This window comes from Mirounga leonina, unplaced genomic scaffold (genome assembly GCF_011800145.1).
Source record: "Mirounga leonina isolate KUSES-001 unplaced genomic scaffold, KU_Mleo_1.0 Mir_101664, whole genome shotgun sequence".
In the NCBI taxonomy this organism is placed as follows: Eukaryota; Metazoa; Chordata; class Mammalia; order Carnivora; family Phocidae; genus Mirounga; species Mirounga leonina.
Genome location: NW_023270175.1, coordinates 6,182,503 through 6,189,950, shown reverse-complemented (window position 1 = coordinate 6,189,950; position 7,448 = coordinate 6,182,503). Strand labels below are relative to the sequence as shown.

Below are 7,448 nucleotides of genomic sequence, written 5' to 3'. Positions count from 1 at the left end.
TGTTATAAAGCCTGAATAAACGAAGACTCTTGCCTATTTTTTCTATTAAGGTGTTTGTGTAATTGCTTTGTAGCAATTTTTATATGTTCTTGATACAAAGTATTTTTTGTTGTTGTTGTTACTAGCATTGAAAACATTGCCTCTCAGTTCATGGCTTGAATTTTTTAAATTGATTTATAGCCTCCTCTATTGTAGAGTTTTGTTTTTCAAAATTTAGTCAATTTTTTTTAAAGATATTATTTATTTATTTGACAGAGAGAGACACAGCAAGAGAAGGAACACAAGCAGGGGGAGTGGGAGAGGGAGAAGCAGGCTTCCCACTGAGCAGGGAGCCCGATGCGGGGCTTGATCCCAGGACCCTGGAACCATGACCTGAGCCGAAGGCAGACGCCTAACAACTGAGCCACCCAGGCGCCCCCAAAATTTAGTCAATTTTATCAATATTTTTCCCATTAGGATTTAGACATTTTACATTGTGTTTAATAAATAAGTTCCAATTCTAAAATAATAATAACATTCTCTTCATAGCAGCTCTTTAAAAAATGTTACACAGGTCTCTAACTAGTCTGAATTTTTTTTTTGGTATAATGTGAGTTATGAATATAATTGTTTTCTACATTGAAAACCAATTATAGTATCATTTATTGACTAGTTCATTCTTTCCATCTCTGATTAGTAATTCCCAAAAAGTTTTCATCTATGCATGGGTCTTTTTTGTCCCATTATTCCCTTTCTCTATACCTAACCTAATATCTCATTTTGTTAATTAGCATAGATTTATAAGAAATCTTGACACCTTTTTCTTTTTTCAAAATTGTGTTGGCTATTTTTAGCCTTGTGATTTTCCATATAAAACTTAGGATAAGGCCTTTTAAGTTCTATGGAAAAAAATCTCATGGGATTTTAAATAGAGTTGCATTGGATTATGGATTGTGTTGGTAACAATGTCTTTATCATACTGAGTCTTCCATTTATGAACATGATAGATTTCATTCTTTTTTCTTATTGTCCTTCAAAATTTTTTTAAAGATTTATTTATTTGTCAGAGAGAGAGAGAGAGTGCACACAAGCAAGGGGAGTGGCAGGCAGAGGGAGAAGCGGACTCTCCACTGAGCAAGGAGCCTGATGCAGGACTCGATCCCAGGACCCTGGGATCATGACCTGAGCTGAAGGCAGACGCTTAACTGACTGAGCCACCCAGGTGTCGCATTGTCTTTCAAAATTTTAAAAATTTGTTTACACATCATTTTTTAAAGATTTATTCTAAGGTCTCTTTCAGTTTTTACTGCTATTTAAAATTACATGTCTTTATTCCATTTTATAATCTTTATACCTGATGCAGAGAAAAACAATTTATTTGGTGGTTGATGTTGGGTCCAATAAAATTACTGAATTACATTAATAATGACAATGTGTTTTTTATAAGTCTTAATAAGCTTTATTTATATTTCTAGAACAATATTGGAAACAAAACATGATTGTAGATATCTTTGTGTTATACAGATTGCTGAACACTTTTCTAGTATTACCACTAAGCATAATATTTGTTCTATGTGGTAGAAGGCATTTGTCAAGTTAAGGAAATTTCTTTTTTCCCTAATTTTCTAATAGTTTTTGTGATGGAAAAACTATTTTTATCTAATGACATGGCTGGATCTACTGAAATAGTCATACCTTTTCTCCTGTAGTCGATCATCAATTTTTGGATTTTTTTTTGAAGGAGCCCACCTAATCCCAATGTATATTTTTATATATTGCTGAACTTGTTTTAGAGATACTTAGATTTTGGACTTTTTGCATTTATCTTCATAAGTAAGACTGGTCTATACTTTTTATCTTCTTGTATTTTCTTTGTCTATTATCAAGATTAGATAAGAACAGATTTATCTCTTTATTCTCTGTAACAGTTTGTATAAGATAGGGTATGCTAAAATTTGAAATTATAATAAGACTGACCCACAAAACAGTTTGGGCTTAATATTTTGGGAGTTATGGCTGGAAAATAATTTAATTTATTCACTAACTGTCTTTAATGTTTATTTTACTTTTTTCATTTTTGTTTAAGTCAATATTCATAATTTTTCTCTAATTTGTTCATTTTATCTTATTTTATTTTTTTAATTTAATGGATAAATATCTTAATATTTGTAAAATCCTTACTCCATCTTAATTTATAAAACTTTTTCTGATCCAAATATTACTTACCTTTGCCTTCTCTGTTTTTTTAATCATCCCTGACAGAGATTTATCTGTTTTATTAGTCCTTTCAAGTAACTGGTTCTCTCAATTTTATCCTTGTTTTCCATTTTACTTTCTGTTCTTATCTCTTTTATCTTATTAATTCTATATTTTTTTAATTTACCATGTTATTTTTTCCTAGCTTTTTGAGTTAAATGTTTAATTCATTTTGAATTGTTCTTGACTTTTAATAAGATTTTTTTTTAAAGATTTTATTTATTTATTTGAGAGAGAGAATGAGACAGAGAGAGAGAGGATCAGAGGGAGAAGCAGACTCCCCGCCGAGCAGGGAGCCCGATGCAGGACTCGAACCCGGGACTCCAGGATCATGACCTGAGCCGAAGGCAGTTGCTTAACCAACTGAGCCACCCAGGCGCCCTTTAAGATTTTTTATTATAATTTTATCTTAAATACTTATTTAGTTGCATCACAAAAAATTTAGAATTTGATTCTTAAAAGGACAATTATAGATATTTGTAACTCACATTTTTATTTCCTTTTTTATAAATACATTATTTCAATAGGGCATTTTTCAGGTGTTTTCCCCCCATACACATTTTATTATTAATTTCTAACATAGTTTCTGTGATCAAAACATTCTATAGTGTTTTAATTTTTTTAAAATTAATTTTAAATGTGGTCAAATTTTAAGTATTTCCATATTCTTGAAAATAATGTATTCACTTTAGTCATTTCTATACACATTTACTAACTCTGTCTTGTTAACTGTGTTGTTCAAAGTTTCTATTACCTTATGAACTTTTCCTGCTTGACTTATCAGTCTCTGTTATCATTGTATTAAATCTCACTGAGTTTATAGTATTATAAATTTCTTTTTATAATGTTTTCAATATTTGCCACATGTATATAAAATCTATATTTTTGAATGCATACACCTTCATGATTTTCCTATATTCTTAGTTGATCATTGCTTGTACATTTTGAATTGTATTGTCCCTCTATTATCATCACTTTTCCTGGCCTTGAGTGTGATTATGTGGGAGATTAAAAACACTATACCAGCTTTCTTCTCCTATCATTTTAAAACTATTCATATCAGTTTGTTTTAGGTATGTCTCTTTCAAACAGCATATAAATGGTTTTTGTATGTAGTTTTTTATTATTATTTTTTTATTGTGTTCAATTAGCCAACATATAGTACATCATTTGCTTTTGATGTAATGTTCAGTGATTCATCAGTTGCATATAACACCTGGTGCTCATCAGATCACATGCCCTCCTTAATGCTCATCATCCAGTTACCCCATCCCCTACCCCCCTCCCTTTTGTAACCCTCAGTTTGGTTCCAGGAGTCCAGAGTCTCTCATGGTTTGTCTCCCTCTCTGATTTCTTCCCATTCAGTTTTCCCTCCCTTCCCCTGTGGTCCTCTGCTCTATTCCTTATGTTCCACATATGAGTGAAACTATATGATAATTGTCTTTCTCTGCTTGACTTATTTCACTTAGCATAATCCCCTCCAGTTCCATCCATATCGATGCAAATGGTAGGTATTCTCCTTTCTGATGACTGAGTAATATTCCATTGTATATATGAACTACATCTTCTTTATCCATTTATCTGTTGAAGGACATCTTGGCTCCTTCCACAGTTTGGTTATTGTGGACATAGCTGCTATGAACATTGGGGTGCATGTGCCCTTTCTTTTCACTACGTCTGTATCTTTGGGGTAAATACCTAGTAGCACAATTGCTGGGTCATAGGGTAGCTCTATTTTTAACATCTTGAGGAACCTCCATACTGTTTTCCACAGTGACCAATAACTAGCGAGGAAATTGAAGCAGTAATCAAAAACCTCCCACAAAACAAGAGTCCAGGGCCAGATGGCTTCCCAGGAGAATTTACCAAACATTTAAAGAAGAAGTAATACCTATTCTACTGAAACTGTTTCAAAAAATAGAAATGGAAGGAAAACTTCCATTTTCATTCTATGAGGCCAGCATTACCCTAATCCCAATACCAGGCAAAAACCCCATCAAAAAGGAGAATTACAGATCAATATCCCTGATGAACATGGATGCCAAAATACTCAACAAGATCCTAGCCAATAGGATCCAACAGTACATTAAAAGGATTATTCACCACGACCAGGTGGGATTTATTCCTGGGATGCAAGGGTGGTTCAACATTCAAAAATCAATCAACATGATAGATCATGTTGACAAAAGAAGAGACAAGAACCATATGATCCTCTCAACTGATGCAGAAAAAAGCATTTGAAAAATACAGCATCCTTTCTTGATTAAAACTCTTCAAAGTATAGGGATAGAGGAAATATACCTCAATATTATAAAAGGCACCTATGAAAAGCCCACAGCAAATATAATTCTCAATGGGGAAAAACTGAGAACTTTTCCCTTAAGGTCAGGAACACGACATGGATACCTACTCTAACCACTATTATTCAACATAGTACTAGAAGAACTAGCCTCAGCAATCAGACAACAAAAAGAAATAAAAGGCATTCAAATTGGCAAAGAAGAAGTCAAACTCTCTCTCTTCGCAGATGACATGATACTTTATGTGGAAAACCCGAAAGACTCCACTCCCAAATTACTAGAACTCATACAGCAATTTAGCAATGTGGCAGGATACAAAATCAATTCACCGAAATCAGTTGCATTTCTATATACTAACAATGTGACTGAAGAAAGAGAAATTAAGGAATTGATTCCATTTACAATAGCACCAAAAACCGTAAGATACCTTGGAATAAACCTAACCAAAGAGGTAAAGGATCTATACTCTAGAAACTATAGGACACTTATGAAAGAAATTGAGGGAGACACAAAGAGATGGAAAAACATTCCGTGCTCATGGATTGGAAGAATAAACATTGTTAAAATGTCTATGCTGTCCAGGACAATCTACACATTCAATGCAATCCCTATCAAAATACCATGACATTTTTCACAGAGCTGGAACAAAAAATCCTAAAATTTGTATGTATTTAAATGCACGTGTATTTAATCTGAAACTCTTAATGGGTTTAGTCTACTATTTTTTCAATTAGCAATAATTGCGCCTCCGATAAACCTCATTGGCTACGATATTGCCACTGCGCAAAGCTAGTCTACTATTTTTAAAATAGTTTAGTAGACTAAAAAAGTTTAGTCTACTTATTTTTATTATCATTACTGATATTTATAATTGTTCTTGCCATTTTGTGCATTACTTATTTTTTGTGTTTAAAGATTTTATTTATTTACTTTACTACTTTATTTTATTTATTACTAGAGAGAGAGCAAGAGCACGGGGAGGGGCAGAGGGAGAGGGAAAAGCAGACTCCTTGCTGGGCAGGGAGCCCAACATGGGGCTCAATCCCAGGACCCTAGGACCATGACCTGAGCTGAAGGCAGATGCTTAACCAACTGAGCCACCCAGGTGCCCCTATTTGTTTTGTTTACCATGCTTATACTCTTCACTTTCCAGATTATCCAATGAAATATTTTACATGTCTTTTTTCTTGCTTTGTATCTAATTTTTTTTCATAATTTACTTTCTTTTTCTATTTTTTCATTAATTATTTCCTTAAGGATATTAAACATACTTATCTTAAAGTCTTCAGATTATTCTATTTTAGTTAACCTGATATGAAATTATCCTCAGATTGCTGATTTTATCTGCCTTTCTTAATATTAGATATTTTTCATCTTTCTAAGCCTGGGTCTTCAGACTAATTTTGTAATAACTCTCTTTCCCTTTCTCACCATCTCTCCCTACTCTCTTCCTGCCTAGTGGCCTTGTAGTTGCCTTTACCTGGCACTCCTACCCCAGGACTCTACATGGAGTTCTACAGATCCAGGGACCAATCTAGCAGGTATTTTGGCTAATCCACTAATCATGACCTTATATCCATGTCCACCTATTCCTCTAGGAACTGAATATCATATAAGCATTATAACTCCTGGCAGTGTCCAGAAGTAACTTAGCTCAATTTCCACTCCTGAATAGGGATAACCTTGCTCGGGCTATGGTCTTAGGCAGTAGGCCTGGATCTGGACTCATATCTTGGGTGGACGATTTTTACCTACTTTAACTTACAGGAGATGATCTCTCAGCTACCTCTGCCTTCATCTGGACCTGAAGACTAGCAATTAAGCACATTCAGCCCTGCTTTTCACTCTGTATATTTCTTTTCTATTCCTGGTCCATAAAGATGTTTATCTTATTTATGGAATCACTTTCTTATATTTTTCTTATTATATTTAGTTTTTCATTGTTAGATTTTTGGAGCAAACAGAAAATCTCTTGATCAAAAGTGCCAGTCTTAAGACACTTGCTATTCAGTGTCATTTAAAGATTTACATTTGTGATACACCAGAGATTAATGTATTGGATTTAGCCTGTTGCCAACATTTGTCATAGGAAAATACATGTACCTCACAGTTCTGTTTAGCATCTTGATGTGTTTCTTCTGTGAGGGGTCATAAAGAACTGGGGGAAGTATATAGGATCTCAAACCCTGGAAAAAAAGACAGTCAAAGGGGAGTAATTAAGATGATAAAGGAATTTAACAATTAGGCTAATAAGAGTGAAGGATCGACCTGCTTAAAACTGCAAGAAACCAAAAATTCTTAAGTATTTTAGATGGCATTAGCAGGTCTTAATCCAAAGCTTCTGCTTTCTGATGATGAATTCTGAAACTGATTCTTTAGATATTCCTATTCCATATTTCTTGCTGACATGTTACCTTGGCTAAGACAGCTGTACTTTCTGTGCTTCATTTTCTATTTATGGAATATCAGGTTATTACTCATTATGAGATTCATAACATTACCTTGAACAGTACCTAATAAAAGTAGTTATAAAATGCAATCACCCATGAATGTTGATTTAGATCACCAATGGCAACACTGTAACATAGTACCAGAAATGCATGGGAAAGTGCTTGCCACTACAAAGTAAATAGCCTTCCATTTTATGTATATATAAAAACAAAATCAAATTTATTCTAATGAATAGGATTTAAGAAGTCCACCTTTATAGATGAATAGATACTCATAGAGTCATTTGGAAGCTGAATTTCAACTCAAACTACTCAATTCACCTATGATCAACATTAAAACCTGAAACTACTATGTTAATAATATATAATAAATTCTCATAACTCACCATTTTAAGCTGAGTCATACAAAAATGCAAGGAGGGTCAGAAAAAAAAATTTATGTGACTCAGCCATTCTTTCAACA

At 33.5% G+C, this 7,448-nt stretch overlaps 1 pseudogene; it reads right to left on the bottom strand.

Annotated features, from left to right (window-relative positions):
• Nucleotides 1–5,163: 5,163 nt before the first annotated feature.
• On the bottom strand, nucleotides 5,164–5,326 carry LOC118013605 (annotated as a pseudogene).
• Between the last annotated feature and the right edge of the window lie 2,122 nt (nucleotides 5,327–7,448).